General features: G+C 44.3%; 1 pseudogene; it reads left to right on the top strand.

Annotated features, from left to right (window-relative positions):
- The first annotated feature begins 4,642 nt into the window (after positions 1 to 4,642).
- Positions 4,643 to 17,398, top strand: LOC132648670 (sentrin-specific protease 2-like; annotated as a pseudogene).
- Positions 17,399 to 19,775: the final 2,377 nt, after the last annotated feature.

Raw genomic sequence — 19,775 nt, 5'->3', positions numbered from 1 at the left:
GGTTAATTTGCAGTGGTGGAGGATTAACCAAGGCGTCATACATGCAAGACTATCCCTGAGACATCACCACCCCTCCTCCAACTCTCTACCCCACCTCCCACCCATCACTCTGCAGCCCCCTGTTCCTGCATTTAAAGGTTGAATAGTAAGTATTTGGCCATCTATGAGAGAGGAAAATGCATTCCAGGGAAAAGACAGTTTTTACCCTCGGTCACTGCAAATAACTTTTCCAGAGATCCACTCAAAGTTTAGGTATGATAGAAGACAAAAAATACTTCACATTTTTTAAACATATGCAGGTGCACTGAGCTGGCATTTTTTAACTTGCTAATTGCCTCAATTTAATTTTTAGCGATGTTCTGTTCTATATCAGAATAGGATGTAAGAGTAAGGCTCTTTTATTTTGGACATCAGGTCTCATGTAGACCAGGCTGGCCTTGAACTTGTTTATTGATACAAGATCTCATGGAGCCCAAGATGGCCCCAAATTTGCAAAGGAGGAAAGAATGACCTTGAACTCCTGGTGCCTCTGTTTTTACCCAGTAAATAGTGAGATTATGGGGAGATGCCTCCACAACTGGTTTTCTGTAGTCCTGGGGAACAAACCCAGGCTTTGGGGCATTCTAGCTAAGCCCTCTGGCAGCTGAGCTCCAGCCCAAAGGACTTGTTTTTCTGTGTACTGCACATGAGGTTAGACTGTGAGTTTTTTGATGCTAGGAAGTGGGGGGGCTAGGACTCACCGCTGAGCCCTCGGGGCCTGAAACTCAGTTCTGGGCTGCCCTGATGGCATGTGGATCTGACTAAGGAGCCCGTGGACAGAGAAGCTCCAGAATGCCCAGTGCAGAAGCCAGGAAGGAAGGTCAGAGCCACCCAGGGGAGCCCTCCAGTGCTGTGCAGAGCACCGGGAGCCTTTTAAGCAGAGAAGTGCCATGAAGAGATTGGTGTCCTGTAATGATAACTGGCAGAGAAAGGATGGGTCAGCCTGGAGAGAGCAAGAGCTGACACAGGCAGCCTGAGGGGGTCACAATCAAAGACACATTTAAGTGGGATTCGTTTAAGTGGAACTGGAATTCTTCATTTCGTGTTTTTTTTTTTTTTTAAGGTAATGTGAATACCCCATTTTTAAAAAGATTTATTTATCTATTATGCAGTATTCTGCCTGCATGTGTGCCAGCGGGCCAGAAGAGGGCACCAGATCTCATGATAGATGGTTGTGAGCAACCATCTGATTGTTGGGAATTGAACTCAGTAACTTTAGAAAAGCAGCCACTGCTCTTAAACTCTGAGCCATCTCTCTAGCCCGGACCTGGGATTCCTAAAACCCATGGTGCTGTTGGATTTTATTCCGTATTTGTACCTGAGAAACGCAATGTGAGACAAGAGACTGAACTACTAGAGAGGAATTGTTGCCTGAGCCCAGAACGGAGTCGGAAGTACAGAGGGCTCAGGGGTGAATCCTTGCTCTGCTGCTAAATAGGATATTAAAAAAAATCACTACCTGCCTATGCCTCAGTTTCCTCATCTTTAAAATGTGTTAGTTCCTAGATCCCTGGAATGGAATAAACTCTTATTGAGATGATTATTTAAAATTGCTTAACAGAAGGGCCTCTGCCTTAGGCCTTGTTTTAGTCACTCTTCTGTTGCTGTAAAGAGACACCATGACCAAGGCAGCTTACAAAAGAAAGCCTTTCCCCGGGGGCTTGCTCACAGGTTCGGAGGGTGAGTCCATGGCCACCACGGTGTCACACAGGGTGACAGGCAGGCATGGCGGTGGAGCGGCAGTGAGGGCTTCCATACTGAGACAGCAACTGAGAGACAAACTGAAAGAGGCCTAAACACTCAAACAGCAGAGCCTATGGGGACAAATTCAAACCAACTTGGGCCTATAGTTGAAGCATCTAGAGGCTAAGAAAGGAGGAGTGCTTCCTCCCGGGGAAGGAAGGAAGAGACCAGCTTAGGTACCACATGAAGCATCGGCCTACAGCCTCAGCCACAGCAGCTGAGCAGTTTCTACACACCAACTGCATTTGATCATTCCTATAATCTGTGCCTCTTGCTGTTCCTGTTGAGAGAGATGCTGTGTGGCTCAGCTGCCCTCAAACTCATGGTGCCTCCTCTCCTCGACCACCACAGTCAGCTTCAACAGACTTTAACAGGAAACATTTTAAAAATGAGAGACAATGCCTTACCCACGCTTGATTTCACCAGGGTCTCTGTAATGCAAACTTACCTGGAAGTTGTGATAAGGTATCCCGTGAGAAACAGCACAAGAGATAACAGTTGATATTCTGCATTCCAGTCCATCCTGGGGAAGGGATTTCAGGGGGAACCTGGGGTATTTTGTTCAATTTTGAGAGAATTAAATGCTCAAAGTCAGTTTTGCTTAGCTTTTTATTCAGTCCAGGAGCCCAGCCTATGGAATAGAGCCCCACACAAGGTTAAGGTGGGTTTTCCCATGTAGGTACTCACTCTCAGGCATGCCTACAAGTTTGTCTCCGGATGCCTCTGGCCCCCCACAAGTTGACAACATTAACTACTACTGTGTTCACTCAGCAATCAATATGACATGTTGAGTGTTCGTGGCTTAACGTTTCCAAGTTTGGGGATCACTCGCTAAAAGTGAGCATTTTGCACACATTCTCACAAGAACACCACAAGATGACACCAATATTGCCCTAATATTCCTAAATGGAATCTGAAGGCTAAAGATTCTGTAAATCAGACATAACGAGGATGTAATCCCAGCACACATCTTCCTGCACCCGGATTGAATCTTCTTTCCCACTGTCTGCTGTTTCCTGTGGACCTGTAACTCCTTGCCACTGGGAAGCAGGTTCATGCAGGCAAGATGATCAGTTCTGATTACGGCTTTATACCAATGGATCTTGTTCCTCACCTGGCCTTCAGTGCCATCATCTTTCTCAGACTTAAGAACCAAACCGACTCCCAAATTTGAAAATGGTGGACAGCTAAAGTCTGGGCCACCTGAAGGCTGGTTCCTGCATCAGTCCTGTGTGACTTGGCTCCACCTTGTGGTGGTTGTTTTCTTAGCCCTCTGCTCCTCTCTACTGCCTCCTAATTTACATCTTTTCACTCTTCAGAGGTATGTGATGAGAACCTTGCATGCTGGTGAGATTCCAGCACTCTCTGGATAGTCCAAATTTCCAGAAGCAGAGCTTCCTGTCCCATGTGACCCTTTACCCTTGGTGGAAGTAGGGGTATTCACCAGGGCCTGTGGCCAAACAGTGTCACTTACAGAAGCATTGCTTTGCTTCAGTGCCGAGTAATTGAATGGTGTCAGTGTGTGTGTGTGTGTGTGTGTGTGTGTGTGCACTTGCATGTGTATATATGCATCTATACATGTGAAGGAAATAGGCTGACATCACGTGTTCCTTAGCCCCTTTCCACCTCAGCTCTTGAGTCAGGGTCTCCCTCCTAACCTGGGGTGCACCCATTTGGCTAGGTTGATTAGGCAGTGGGGCCTAGGCATTCTCTTGCAGCCTTCCTAGCTGGGAGCCTACAGACTCACCCCATCACACTGAGGACTTTTTACATTTGCTGGAGATCCAATCTCATGCTTTCACGGTGGGCGCTTGACCATCTGACCCATCTTCCCAGACTCTGAAACAAATTTTATAATATCAAATGGAAATGCACCATTGGCGCGATTTTCACATACTTTTTAGATATAATTATGGCTTTAATGAATTTCCTGTCTGATGGGCTATCCTGGGACCCCCTTAAATGAAAGGGTACATTCTTGTGCCCCCAAGGGGACTGATTACAAATGAAGCAGGGGAAGCCAGCATGCTCCCTTGTGTTTAGGGATCAGACCAGAGCATTGCACCACACATCAGACTCTCAACACACGTCCAGCACTGTCTGAACTCCCAGTGACCCCTGACCTCACAAAGTGCTTGCACTTACACGTTCAGTGATAGTGTTTGGGATCCAGTCCTGGGACACGTCATAACCAACATCAGAGCACTTTAGAGTCTGTCTTAGACTCAGACACACCACTTCACACTTAAGATGACACTTCTCAGGACCAATGTGCATATGGGGCACAGGGAGATCTCGTCCTTCTTCGGAGGGAAGCCTGAGATGCTGAAGTTCCAGTAAGCTCTGAGGAGGTGTGCTACGAAGGCCATTCTGAGGAGCAAAGACACCATAAGTTCCAAATATTGACTGGGAAAAGAATTCTCCAGGTGAGTCTACTCATGTGAAGCTCAGAACCAAAGCACATCAAGAGAGTAACCTTATAAAAGTTTTACTGCCTGAGTGCCAGTGACGGTGCTGCCAAGGCATTTTTCATGGAACGCATCTCTAAAAACTAATTGTTTCTTCAGTACACTTTTCCTCTTCACCTGCTCACCTGTAAGAGCATCGGGCTTGTACTTAGGTCCATCTGTTTCCATTCTGCAGGAGTCACAGTTCAATTATAATAGATCAGCCTACTTTTCCCTCACCTTGGTAATTCTGAACACCTACCCCGACCAGCCTCTCATTAGGACAACTATTTTCTGCACTTAGAATCCTACTAAGGTTTCCCATGTGTCTAATTCACAGTGTAGTCAGAATATGAATATTCCAGGAGCCTATACCGATGAAAATATTAAATCCCATCCCTTATTTTAACAAGATGGTGTTAGCACTCCAAGGAACACAGCAAGAGTTTGGCCAGACAAGAACTATCAGATGCAACTCAACAGTCAGGGTGAAAGGTGGGAGAGTAAGTATTCAGAGCAAAGCGTGACAAAAAGATCTCTTAGCAGCTACAGATCTCTGCCCATATTCTAGAAGGCAAAGGTCAGGCTCTCTTTTCCTTACACTTCGGTAGACGGCATTAAAGGGGTGCCTGTTTTTCTAGCCTCTTCCCTAGAGACACAGGCTGTGGCATTAGTCTTGACTTGTTGATAGATATTTGCCCAGGGAGAACAGTCTAGGGTTGGTGATTGGCGCGTAACCTCCCCCAGAACCCCAGAAAAAGAAGCCCCAAACTAACTGGGGCACTGTGTACCCTCACTTTTACAGGCCAATGCCACTCTTGACAGCATGTTTCCTTCTGATCAATACTATCACTTAGCTTTTGAGGAAAGTAATGTTTGCATGGCTTTAGCTCCTTCTTGAGGAAGAGGCCAAGAACCTGAAAACCCTCGGCCTGGCACCCCAAGCACCAGCAGCATTCCTATGGACTGAGTTGCTCGAGGTGTCACACATCCCACAGGCCATCAGAAGTGGGTAGTGGCAGGGAGACAGAATGCTTGGTCTAAACCCTCCTTTCTGTCATATTCAGTCATGATTATTTCCGTCATAAAAGAATGGACAGACATAGAATATATGTGCATACTATGCTTTGGAAATGGATTTGTGGTGGGTCCTAGAGGAAAAATTGAGTCCCCGATGTAAATGAATAGGATGGAGACACCCTTGATTCTCATATGTAATTCCAGAGCTCAGGAAGGGTGTGGTAGAGGGATTGCCTGGGTTAGGGGCCATACTAGGCTACTGTATTAGTCGGGGTTCAGTGAAGAAACAGAACTAATAGAATGAATATGTACAGGAAAGTGTAAAAGGGATTTATTATGGTGGCTTACAGGCTGTGGCCTGACTATTCCAACAATGGCTATCTCCAAAGGAGTGTCCAAGAGGCTAATAGCTGTTTGGTTAAGGCTGGATGTCTCAGCAGGTCTTCAGCACATTCTGGAATCCTGGAAGAAGTAGGCTCTAATGACAGTGAAGAAGTGGACTTGCCAGTGAGAGTGAGGGCAAGCAGGCAAGGAGAGAGCTTCCTGCTTTCACCTCCTTTGTATGGGCTGCCACCATAAGGAGTGGCCAGATTAAAGGTGGGTCTGTACACTTCCAGTGATTCAATTAAGAAAAGTCCCTTACAGATGTACCCAGAACATCTTGGCGTTTGTTCATTCCAGATGTAGCCAAGTTGACAACAAAGAATAGCTATGGGAGCCACACAGTGAAACTGTCTAAAAAGGGAGAAACTGTGGAAGAAACTGAATTTTTATTTTGACTGTGGTTTTGGGAGACTGGCCCTTTAGAGGAGGTCCTGGGCTATAGCCCCTATGCTTAAACTGGACTGTTTTGTTGTTTTGGTTTTTGTTTTGAATATGGGAAGTCACGATGAGATGGGAAGAGATGTTGCCTACATTAACATACTTTAATTTTTTTTTATTATATGTGTATGGGTGTTTTGACTGCATGTATATCTGTGCAGCATTTGTATGCCTGGTGACAGCCGTAACAAGGCATTAGAAGCTGGTCTCCTGGAAGCTGTAGGGCACCATGTGGATTCTGCGACTCCAGTGTGGGTCTCAGAGTGTTTTCCACTACACGGCCATTTTCTAGCTACTTTTGTAATGAATACAATAGATATAAGAGAAGTAACAGGGCCAGAAGATATTTTATATTGATGGTAGAAGACAGAAAAAAAAAAGATAAAGTAAAAAGGGCAGGTACAGATAAAGCTGGGATTACAAGCACCAGGTAGCCTTGCCCCTTTTTCATGCCTTCCTAACTCTTTGTTCCATTGTTGCTGCACAGCAGGCCTGGGGCCAGCAGGATTGTCCACTGAGTAATAGTGCTGGTCAGGTGAGCCTATGAACTGAGATGTAGCCTTGGGATCCAGCATGCAATGAAGCTCAGCTTCTAAAGGTTGTCCTCTGGCCTCCACAAATACACTATGGGACACATTCATGCACTCATACAGGTATGCACACACACACACACACACACACACACATATTGCACACACCTATGCTCTCTACAAACATACTCTGTGCACACACATACTCTCTCTCTTGCTAAATGATAATTTAAAATAGAAAATCTTAAAACTAAAGCAGGCTTGTAGAATTGTGGTGTGTCCACCAGGAAAAACTACTTGGACACAGGGTTCAAGCTGATAGAAAATATTAGTGAGATGGCAACTACACTGAGCACTCAGGATCCTAGGGTAGGCCTCAGCTTTTCTCAAGGTGAGCTTTTAAGCACAAAACCCATAACCTGTGTCTGAGGTTTGTCTTCCCCTCCTTTTGCTCGCATCCCAGACTTGGGAAACCATCATTGTATTCTTCTCTTCCATGAACCAGAGATTTTCAGATTATCTTATCTCACAGAGGTGAGATAATACAACATTTACCAGGTTTATTTCACTTGACATACCTTATCCATGTTCAGCCATAATTTTTCTTCATATGAAAATTCTTCCATTGTGTGCATGTCATGTATGATGAGTAATCTTGGGTTGTCAACTTGATCACATCTGGAATCAACTAAAACTCAAGCACCTGGGCACATCTGTCAGGAATTTTCTTTTCTTTCTTTCTTTCTTTCTTTCTTTCTTTCTTTCTTTCTTTCTTTATTTATTTATTTTATTTTAGAACCTTCCTGTTCTTTTTCTTATTCTTTTTTTTTAACTTTCTAAAAAGATTTTCGAAATTATACCATAATTACATTTCTCCCTTCCCTTTCCTCCCTCCACACCCTGGCATTTCCCCTCCCTACTCAGCTTCAGATCTATGGTCTCCTCTCCTTTCATTAATTGTTATGGCATTGCAAATATGTATATCAGTATGAAAAATCCCAAATATAACCTGCTAAGTCCATAAAACTTTGCTGGTGTGAGGAGCTTCCGAGAGGCTGTTCTGCACAGGGCATCTAATCGGTGTGCGCTTCATGAAGCTTGCCCCCTTCAGACGGGATTTTCCTGGACTGGGTTATTTGAGAGGGATCCTTTGGGGTGAGATGACCCGCCCTAAATTTGGGCCACAGCTTCCAGTGGAAGCCTGCATAAAAGATCCTGGAAGAAGGGAATCTTTGCCTTTTGTCCACTCACCCTCCATTTCTCTGGTAAGTTCATCCATCTTGCTGCTGAGGCATTTCTTCACTGGCATTACAGCCTACATCTTTGGGATTTCAACATTTACTGAGGACCAGCTTAGACAGCCAGCTTTGGAGACTGAACAAACTACAGGGATCTTGAAGGTGGTAGGGATTAAACCATGGCCTTTGTTTATGCATGGCATATGCTCAGTAATTGCTAATCTACAACCTCCCTTCCTATATCCTGTATTTTATCATTTGGGGCTCTTTGTATCCAAGGCTGACTGTGAAAGCCCTACGCTGCTTAAGATGACCTTGAAATTGTGGTTCTTCTGCCTCTGCTTCCAGAGCGCTAGGAGAAGAGGCATGCCCCATCACATGCAGTTGTGTGTGGTCTGGGAAGCAAACCCAGGGTTCTTATTTGCTGGGCCAAGAGTTCCACCAAGTGAGCTCCACTCCACTCCAGCCCAGCTCTGCTGCCCCACAACTCAGCCCACACATGCTGACTTCTTTGAGAGAGCCTGCACACAGGCACACACACATATGCACACACGTACACACGGGAACACAGACAAACACACACCAGAAGCTACAGAAAGAAAGAACACAAGGTTAAATGTCAAAAATGTCAAACTGTGTCCAGGATATGAAGTGGGGTTTGGAAAGGCAGCTGTGACGGCCATTCTTGACTGTCAACTGGATTCCAGTTATCTGGTATTATGTAAAACCCCCAAATGAAAAGGCACACCTGTGAGGGATTCCTTGCTTAATTTTAATCCTCATCTTTGAACAGGGAAGCCGTGCCTCTAATCCAGGCCACACCTTCTGCTAGAAGCCTCTATAAAAGGCGCTGGAACTAGGGAGCTTTTGCTATTTGCCTGTTACTGCCTCGCTGAGAAGAAGTCCATTCCTTCACTGTCCTTGCGGTCTACTTATGTAGAATTCTGGCCTTTACTGAAGACCAGCTGAGACATCCACACTCATGGACTGAAAAACTACTGGACTTTTGGACCTTCCATTCATAGGCAGCCATCTCTGGACTAGCTGGACTTCAGCCTGTAAGTCATCTATCTAAACTCATCTATCTATCTATCTATCTATCTATCTATCTATCTATCTATCTATCTATCTATCTATCTAGTGTGTGTGTGTGTGTGTGTGTGTGTGTGTGTGTGTGTGTGTGTGTTCTGTTACTCTCTAGACCCCTGACTAAGCCTGCCAGCCTTGTAAACAAGGGGAGCCCAGTTGTCCAGATGCTTTTGTTCTGCCCCTGCGGTTCTCTGCTCTGAGAAGCTCCTTTGGGTCAGAAAGGAAGGCAGGAAAGAGCTGAGAGGCGCGCTCTTCTCTGTGGTTTCTCTCTGCCCTCTTCTGGCCGTTGCCTGAATTTGCAGGGTGAGCGGCACAGCCTTTCCACAGTGATCCACTAGGATAAAAGGCCGCTGTCTTAGCTCACCTTTCAGAGTTTATTGCAGTTTGGTCATTTATTTGTGTTGTAGTCCAGCAACTGCTGGCTTGCCGCACCACACGTGGAGGTCGGAGAATAATTCGGGTGAATGGGTTCTGTCTTTTTATCTTGTGTGACTCAGGAATTGCCCTGAACTGGTCAGAGTTGCCAGTGAGCAGCTAACCTGGCTGAGCGATCTCATTGGTCCTCCCTTCTGTTTGGCAACAATCAAATCAAATATAATCTACAAAGCTTCGCCACTGATAAATCACATATTATATGAGTTTTATGGAGATATGGTTATGTATCTAGAGTTTTGGGAGTGAGAAAAGCAGCTACAAGCAGGTTTAAACACATGGTTTGGTCTCTGTCTTTCAAGGTTTAAGGACATAGAAGCTTCTCAAACTATTTCTAAAAGCTTTTACAAGGGATAACTATCTTTTCATTTATTACATTTTTTTTTCTAATTTTGTTTTGTACATTTTAGCAAAGATTTTTACTTAGTTCTCTGGTACACTGTTTTTCTGGGGAAAAAATAGAAATTGGCTTAGTACAAATCCTAGCTTTTATTTTTTTAAGATTTATTTTTAATGTGTATGAGTGTTTTACTTTCACATATGTAAGAGCAGTGTGTGTGTGTGTGTGTTTGTGTGTGTGTGTGTGTGTGTGTGTGCGTTTCCTGCTTAAAGCCAGAAGAGAGTGTCAGCTCCCCTGGCACTGGAGTTACAGCTGATTGTAAGCTGCAAAGACAGGGCTAGGAATCAAAGTGTGGTCTTCTAGAAAAGCATCACTCTTTACCACGGAGCCATCTCTGCTGAGTCATCCTAAAAAGATCTGTCCAGCCAAGCAGTGGTGCTGCAGCTTTTAATCCCAGCACTTGGGGGTTTTTACATTTATTTATTCATGATATGTGCTGAACTTCTGCTCCTCTGAGTTCTTACTGATCTTGGGTTTGCTTCAGCCAGCAGGAGTTCCAACAGGAATTCCAGGAATGAAAACAAGCTTTAAGACCCTAGACCTGGTAGATGGTGGGCAGGGCCTCCATTCACCAATGAATGTTGCCCTGGTGCATAAAACCACATCATAACCAGCTTGTGGAAACTGGCCTTCCAGAGCCTTGGTGACAGTGGAGGGAGGCACACAGTAGTCTTGCTTCTAACATGTGTTGACTGCTGTCTTTGGCTGAAAGTCTCTGACACTCATTGTGATTTCCACAATTTCGGTTCTACAGAGGCTCCTTGTGCCCTAGAGTGATCCTTCTCCCTCAGTAGAGACAAACAAAACGCAGATTTCGAACTCCACAGACCTTTCTTTAGGGGGACTGAAAAAACGCCACCTGAAAGACAAGATTAGAGAAGATCAGCTATGTGAGTGAAAGACCAAAAGATAAGCAGCGATTGTTAACACTATGTAGAGTAGGCGCGGTATAGCAAGAGCTACCTCGCTGCATTCTTTCCCGCCTTCTGGTTCCGGGTGGGTACGTGACTGGGCTCACAATCTGCCTTCCCGCCTTCACTGTTCTGGGTACGTGACTTAACTACGGCTTTGTTCAAACCACCCAATCAGACCCCTGTAACTATGCTTCTCGCTTCTGTAACCGGGCCTCCTGCTCCCGAGCCCTATAAAAACCCGTCACCCCAACCAAGAGGCGCACAAGTCCTCCGATAGGCTTGGTCGCCCCGGGTACCCGTGTATCAAAATAAACCTCTTGTGGCCTGCATCTGAAGGCTGGTCTCGCTGTTCCTTGGGAAGCGGGGTCTCCCCGTCTAGATAGGCTCCTGGGAGTCTTTCATTTGGAGGTCCCACCGAGATCTGAGACCCCCGCCCAGGGACCACCGACCCAGCGTCGGGAGGTAAGACCTGCCAGCTTTTTGTTCTGTGAGTCTTGTGTATCGTTGTGTTAAACGGTCTGTCTTTGTGTGAGTTCGTTTCCAGGGGGTTCGAGTCCCCCTGTGGTCTGGACTTGGCCAGGTCATCTGTATCAGACGGAAACTAGAAGGAGCTGACGGGCTCGTACTTCTATTCCGTGCCTCCTGGGAGACGTCTCAGGAGTGCCTGGTAGGGGAATCATTTGCTTCCCCGTCTGAAAGGTAACCCTTCTTGGGTTCCCTCCTGTCTGGAAACACGAGCCGAGTGGGACTCTTTGGGGCGACGCCCCTGAGAGAAGGCTACGTGCTTCATCTGGGAGACGGAGGAACCGGACCTCCGACACGGTCTCCATCTGAATGTTTGTGTTCGCTTTGGCGCTGATCTCGTACCGCGCGGTTTGTGTCTTCTGTCTGCCTGATTTTTGTCATAAGTGTAGTGAGTGTTGTTTGTCTGTCTACCTTTTGTTTTCTGTTCTGAAAGGCCTCACGAAATTTGTTTAAAATGTGTGCCTATGCGCCTTATTAGATCCGTAAGTGCATATTGTATAGGCTGCCACGTGGTCTAAAGTGTCTCAGTGTCTTGCCGCCATCTTGACTTCACCATGTGATTTTATAATGTAACCGCCATCTTGGTATGGGTAAAAAAAAAAAGGAAAACCTTGGTCAAATAATTCTCATTTCCTTCTAGGTTAAAAGGATAGCTTATTTTAAATTGGTATTGGTTTTAAAAATTAAATTGCTTGCACTGGTAAATTCTGGTTTTAAAATCTGGTTTTAATTTTAAAGATTATGTTTATGCCTTGTGACTTCTACAAAAGGGGTACTTTGTTTTAATATTGCAAAAACGGGTTTTAAAAAATTGTTTAAAGTTTATCAGACATTTGGGTATGACTATGACTGAGAAAATTGCAGTTTTTGAAATGTATCTTATGGAGAGCTGTTTGTTTGATAAGCTGCTTTGTTTATAAAAAAACATGTTTACACCCTGTTCTTTATCTTGAGACAAAGAAAAGGGGAAGTTTCACCAAGTTCTTTAAAGCTTGTTCTAAGTTCCTTAGAGTTTGGTTGTTACCTTTATGTTATCAGATGCAGGAAAGTTATTTTAAAAAAATTTGGCAGTTTCAGAACTCCTCTTTATAGTAATGTAACTTGCTTTTGCTTTGCCTATAAAAAGCAAATCGTACGTAGACTCTGGGCTTCAGCAGGATCATGTCAGAATGGGAAGGATTTTAGTGAGAGTTTTTATGTTGTCTGAAAAGCAAGAAAGAGAGCAAAAAAGTAAGCATGTCTGGTTAAGCCAGAAAAGAAAAGCTAGAAATCTGAATGTATAAAGCATGTTGCAGAAGGTTAGTGGATGTGTTATAAAAAGCCAGAGAGTTAATATGATTTAAAAAAAAAACTGTATTTTAAAATGTTATACTTCATTTAAAAGGCTGGTGATTCCTCATTACAAAATGTTTTTTTATGCTCTTTTAAGGAAAAAATTCTTGCTGATAGGTTTGGTATGGCTAAAATAATTACAGTTTAAAATTGTTCTTTTGCAGTTGGTTCTAAAGCTTGTTCGATTACTGGGAACTTTTGGTTGTGGGGGATTATGGAAGCTCCGAAGTGTTTGCTGTATCATCAGCACCTAATGGCCATGTTTGGTATTGTCAGTCACAGCCTGTGCTAATGCTAGCACATGGCCAGCCGCCATGATGGTTCAGCAATGGAGAGCTCGTAAAGCTGTAGTTTGGCTGCCATATTTGTTTAAGACTTCCAGCTGAGTTCAGTTACACGTGGCCAGCCGCCATGCTGGTCCGGAGATATGTTTAGTCATTAGGGCTAAATGCAAAGCTTTTTAATGTTCAATTTTAATGCAAGTGGTAGGAGCAGCAAGATTAGCTAGCCTCTCTATGAACTGTATCCGATTAAAAGGTTTGCTTTGATTTTAGTTCAGAAAGAACAGATTTAAAGTCATGCTAAATACTGCAGTTGAGCCTTACCTACTCTCTTATCTATTTGTCTTAAAATATATACTTCTAGGACATGCATCTCGAAAATATGCTAGAATCAGAGATCATAGCATTCTGTTTTATAGGACACAGTTTAGAGCAGATGATAAAAACAGAGTAACTCGGATATGCTGGCCCTCAAGCTTGTCAGAAATCTGAATTAGGCATTTTAACATATGTAAGCTTATTGTGACAGGAAGTCCCGCAATCCTGGCAGTAGGTCCCCCAAGGTCTCCGAGAAGATTTGGGCACAATGACAGATGAATGCTACTCTGGATTGTGGTATGCTAACCACTGGGCAATACTGCCTCAACTGGCCTACTGTTAGGGCCCAGCCAAAACTGTGGACACCTGGAGTCAATGTTTCACGTTGCTAAGGGCGAGGTGAGGCCATTCTCTCCACAGAAACAGTTTCTCCACAGAAACAGTCTCTCATCTTATGTGCCTGGCAGAACTGCGTCTGTTCAGGATGCTGAAACACAGGAGCCAGGGACACTGCCTAGGTAATGGGCTAACTAGTCATCCCTGTCATTTTGATTGGCACATGGATTGGTTTTTATTTAGCTTATAATTTATCCTTCTCAGGTCTCTGAACACCTTGACGGCTATGCTAAGCTTACGGTAGCTTTGCAGCTAGAGAAAAGACAATTAGATCGACTGTTAGCTCATTGATCATTAGCTAGAACCACAGAGTACTAGATACATTATTTAGAAAAAAAAAGACAGGTTTGCCTTGCTCACAGGACTCATGTCTTAAGATAAATAAGTGGAGCTTATATAGGGTCTGAAAATACAGGAGTTTAGGTTGTAAAAATCTAGAGTGTTATTATTTAGTTTAAAAAAAATGTTTCAGGGTTGATAAATTCAAAAGATTGGAGAGTCTAAGTAGTTTTTTTAAGATATAATTATAAGTTATAAAGAGATAAATATTTTAAAGCAGATAAAAAATGGGAAATATTTTAAATTTCTCCCCCCTCTTTGCTACTATTGTGCTTATGTTATAAAATTTTAAAAGTTCAGAGTGTTGACATTGATCAATAGAGTTCTGATAAGTTGATGGAGCAATAACTGCTTATTATTCAGTCACCAGGTTAAGATTTTAATTTCCTTTGTTGGCTTCTGAAGATAGACTAAAGGTGCTTCTCGTTATTTTAAAAACATCTGTTTAATGTGTGTATCTGACCCAAAAGTCATAGCTTTTAGTATGGTATTCTTAATATCTGCCATTTCTGGGGTAGATTTTGACACAGAAATATCCTAAACCTATTCCTTCTAGTTGCTTTGTTAAGGAAAGTCCAAGCATCCAGGGTTTAGCACTAAAAGCCAGTAATGTATTTCTGCCTAACTTTCCAGTGTAAACATAAAAGTAAAAGTGAAAACTAAAAGTATATGCTGAGTGTATAAAAATGGCCAAGCTTCATTCGTGACTAATTACAAACAGCTATGCCCACAGGAAAAAAATGTGTTACTGTGGACATACTTAGGTTGTGTATAAAGGTTATAAAACAAACAGCTAACTGATACTCATTCAGTGGGATGCAGTTTTACCTGTTCCTCTCAAAATGTTTGATTTGCTGATATGTTACTTTTCTGAGTATTTAAAATTATGTATATTTCCTTTTGTGTACTAAAATTTCATATGAGTTTCAGGGATGTGACCTGGATCTGGCATAGCTCAAAAGGATCGCAGATGAGATTTTCCCTGATCTTACCCATTTAATAGACAAATTTTAACTCCTGTCTCCAGTCTGAATTTGTCTCAGCAGATCTTCACCTGTTTAACTCTGTCCGGGATCAGCTGTGGACTGCAAGCTGAGATCTGGACTTCCTGGAAACTGACAGGATTGCTCCCTGCCTCTTCAGGTGGATCAACGAACCAGATGCTTGGGACTTCCCCATTGCCCAGCCTTTGACTGGCATTTCAGCCTTCCTAGCCCCTGATGCCTACGGTCCAACGGTCAGCTCGAAGAAGCTCCAGAAGACCGATCTACGACCAAATCCCCCCTAGCAGGCTGAAATGCTAAGTCAAAAGGGGCTCCCTGGCATTAGCTATTGTCTTGGACATCTGCTTAGCTGAAATGGACACTAATATTGCAGCAACTGGGCTAAAAGCCTAGAGAGATCCTGTAATAGTTCTCTTTGGCTTACTACCCCTATATTCACCCTGAAGGAACCCCAGATCCCATTATAAAAAAATAAATCTATAAGATACAAGGGGTCATATCTGGAAGACCCAAGATTGGGTCTTCAAATGATCATAGGAAAGGGGGAAATGAAAGACCAAAAGATAAGCAGCGATTGTTAACACTATGTAGAGTAGGCGCGGTATAGCAAGAGCTACCTCGCTGCATTCTTTCCCGCCTTCCGGTTCCGGGTGGGTACTTGACTGGGCTCACAATCTGCCTTCCCGCCTTCACTGTTCTGGGTACGTGACTTAACTACGGCTTTGTTCAAACCACCCAATCAGACCCCTGTAACTATGCTTCTCACTTCTGTAACCGCGCCTCCTGCTCCCGAGCCCTATAAAAACCCGTCACCCCAACCAAGAGGCGCACAAATCCTCTGATAGGCTTGGTCGCCCCGGGTACCCATGTATCAAAATAAACCTCTTGCGGCTTGCATCTGAAGGCTGGTCTCGCTGTTCCTTGGGAAGCAGGGTCTCCCCGTCTAGATAGGCTCCTGGGAGTCTTTCAGTGAGAAGTGTTCTTTGACACTGCCACCTCCTTCTGTCTTCGTGGCCTAACTGACCCCAGCTCCCAAAGAAACCTGTGCTCTTCCCCTGAGGTTTCTGACCTTGAACCACCATGTCTGGTGTGGATAAGACATCTCCCAGTAGACTAAGGGACCCTTCAGCCATCAAGGGGACAACCCAAGAACTCCCACAGAACGCCCAGCTGACCTGCACTTTGACTAGGACATGGGAAAGCTGTGTAGCAGCTGGAAGCCAACACCTGAGCAAAGACAATCCAAGTAGTCCCTCTATAAGGCAGCCTTGCAAGCAGGGTAAAACAATGAGCCCTGAACAGCCAGAGAAAGGCCCGAAGAGGAAATGCCAAGAAGAGGAAGAGGATGATGTGTGCTCCGAAGAGCCAGTCCAGTCCTGGAAGAAGCTGAAACAGGAACAGCATGAAACAGAGCTTGGGGATGAAGAGCCTGACAAGAGACGAATATGGACACCCCAGGAAAAGGGTCCGTTATAGCTAATGGCCCCAGAATGTGCCAAAGGCCCCCCAGAAGAGGCTGTGACTGAGGAGTCTGTGGGTGGAGGCCAGGGTCTCAAGCCCCCCTACAGCAACAGGGAGGAAGAAGTTCAGAAACAACACAATGAAAAGTGCCCAGGGCTGTTGGGACTCCTCCAACCTGACGTCCCCGTGAGCTCTGGCCCTCACAGCACTCACACAAGCACCATGGACACCTCGAAGACTCAAAGGTTGTGCTGAAGGGCAAAATCATGAATCAGAAAAACCTCAAATCTGCACAGACAGTGTCAGCAATGGCATGCCCAACAGCAAAGTGTCAACACCTGTGGTCAAGAAAAAGGCTCTTGAAGACTAAGACAAGGGCAGAGGGCTGGACTGTGGTCCTGATATCACAGTGGACGTGGAGAAAGAAATCGGCAGTGCACTAGGCCCTGGGTCAAAAGATGAGATCTTGAGCTGTGCCTTCAAACTGCAAATGACTCGAGGAGACCTGTGGACCCTAAGGAACACCCAGTGGCTCAACGACAAAGTCATCAATTTTTACATGAATCTTCTCATGGAAAGAAATCAAAGTCAAGGCTACCCGGCACTTCACGCATTTAATACCTTCTTTTACACCAAGTTAATGTCTGGTGGCTACAGGTCAGTCAGAAGATGGACCCGGGCAGTAAACATCTTTGCAAAGGAACTTCTCCTGGTCCCAGTTCACCTGGGCATGCACTGGAGCCTGGTGGTCACAGACCTAAGAAAGAAGACTATTGTCTACCTGGACTCCATGGGACAGAAGAGACCCGGCATCCTTGAGCTGCTTTTCTGCTATCTGCAGGAGGAGAGCAAAGCGAGAAGGAACAGTGACCTGAGCCCTGTGGAGTGGAAGCAACACAGCATGTCGGCAGAGGAGATTCCTCAGCAGCTGAACGGGGGTGACTGCGGCGTGTTCGCCTGTAAATATGCAGATTACATTTCCAGGGGCCAGCCCATCACCTTCTCCCAGCAGCACCTCTGTTCAGGAAGAAGATGGTGTGAGAGATCCTGCACAAGCCCTTACTGTAGCAGCGGCCCCTGGCGGCCACTGCGAGGCAGCTGCTCCGAGTTCTTTCCCAGGTGAGGCTAAGGACTGCAGGTACTGGGTGTGGAAGAGCCTTGAACAAGTTCTGAGTGTAAAGACTGCGGCCAGGACAGCCACGGCTGCACAGAGAAACCCTGTCGGGACAGAAACAACAACAGAAGACAAGTGTGCCCACCGAAAGTTAGAAACTATCCCAGCCTGCAGAGTGCATGCTCACAAGCATGCGGCTGTCAAGATTTATCTGTGACTGAGGTCGATGCTGGATTGAATTTTGCTGTTCTTGTTCACAAGTTTTAGCTAACTGGCAGTGGATGGATTCCGGTGCTTTTCATTCTCGACTGCTTGTTTGCATGAGTTATTTCTGAAAGGAAGGCCACCAGTTGCCTGTCTCTGAGTGAATCTCCGGGGTTGCCTACCGGTACTGTGTGCTACCAGAGAAGTGTCACAGTGTGCTGCTGTTCATGGGACCCGAGCAATCCAGGAGAAGTAAGAAACGCGCTGGAGGCATCCCAAGATACTTCCCAGCCTGGAAGTAAACACATCTATTTTGTTCTCGGGAGAGGAGTAACTAATGCTAGATGTGCATTGTAAACCCGGGACTCCTTGAAGCCTCACCCTGCTGAGGGCTGTACAAAACTGTTTATTCCAAAAAAATAAATATATATATATATATTTTAAATAAACAAATATTTATATATAAATAAAAATATATTTTACATATTATATATATATATTCTTAAGCTATTTTTGAAGATGTTTCTTTGTATATATTAAGCTGAAATTTAATATGTCATGTTAATATTTATATTCTGTCACCTTAGCCCCACTATTGGTATAGACTTAATATATTTAGTGTGAATATTGCCAACTACATGATAATCTATTTTTATACAGGAAACTTTAATTTTTTATTAGTAGTAAATCTTACGTTTGTGTTGTTATTCAATAAAGTTTTTATTTAATAAATTTTGGAGTTTTTTGAACATACTTTGCAAGATCCTGTGCCTGCTGTTCCTTGCATGGTGTAGTGAGGTTGTCCAAGAGAACTGGAAAGCAGATGTCCACGACAAGATCCAACAGTGTAAGCCAGAACCTGTTCATACATCTGCATGCTGAGATTGCTCTCGTTCCAAACTTCTGACGTGAAGACAGGGCACTTTAGCCAAGACCTGTCCTCATCCTGGGAGAAGCTCAATATCGCAGCCAGGGCTGCCTTGAAAAACCAAACAGAACAACCAAAACAAAAAAAAATATGTGATATCAAGACTTCAAAAATTCAAAGTTTTAACATAGTAATCAATGGAGTTCTGATACCTAAAATTACTTCTCATCATGTTAAGACCACCTCTGTCCAGACCTCTGGACAAAGAAAAGAATGTTGAAGTTTTTAACCCCAGATAATTTTTTTTTTAATCCCCAAGCTTTTATTATGACTTAAAAGTAGAAGGCTCCAGAAGTTCATCTTTTGTAACTTAAAAGAATTCATGTGAGCCTCAAGGAGTTTGCAACTTGGATCTATCTACCTGTCACAGGTCAATTGAACTCCAATCAACAGACTAAGATTCCACAACTTTTGCCTGTTCCTGATGGAATAGGTGTGTGTGTGTGTGTTTGGGGGGTGCTCCAAATGTAAGAGTTTCCTTTAAGTTCCTTAACTTTAGCTTCTGTCCCTAGTCTGAATATGTCTCAGCAGATTTCCACTCACCTGACAGTCACCACCCAGGAACCAGAATCAGACAACAAAGCACTCCAAAAGTGATCTACAGCACCCAAGCCCCAGGCAGTCCTACAAAAGTGGAGAGCCTGGGCTTGCTAGGTGATGTGCTCCAGTCCAGCTGCTGTGATTGCTTCCTGTCTTTTACCTTGATCAGGAAATCAGATGCTTCTGATGAGTGCCCCATTTCCTGAATGAATCCCCTCCCAGGCTTTGATTAACATTCCAGCCTTCCTGGGCCCCTACAATGGCATCCTAATTTCAGTTGAGGCCCATTTACAAAATCATCTATGCCACCCCTTATCCTCAACAAAAGACTGAAAAGATTCAGTCCAAAGGAAACTCTCTGGCAAGGAAGACAAATGGCTACTTGGAGTGCCTACCCAACAAACCAGGCTAGCTCATACTGACCTCCAGGCTCCCTTGTTTGAAAAAAAAAAAAAAAGGTACCTGTAAAAACCAACTAGATCAAGAGCCATCAGCAGGTTGATCCATTAGCTGAAGCAGTTTTGCAACATGATAGAGCACTCACCATACTCTGTGCAGAACAAGGTTGTGATTGTTTGGCTGTAAGAGAAAAGGTTGTTCTATGCAAACCACTCAGCAATCATTAGAGATTCCTGTACTCTCAGGAAAACAAAAACAAA

The sequence above is a fragment of the Meriones unguiculatus genome, chromosome 17, assembly GCF_030254825.1.
Source record: "Meriones unguiculatus strain TT.TT164.6M chromosome 17, Bangor_MerUng_6.1, whole genome shotgun sequence".
Classification (NCBI taxonomy): domain Eukaryota; kingdom Metazoa; phylum Chordata; class Mammalia; order Rodentia; family Muridae; genus Meriones; species Meriones unguiculatus.
This window is presented reverse-complemented; position numbering and strand designations above follow the sequence as displayed.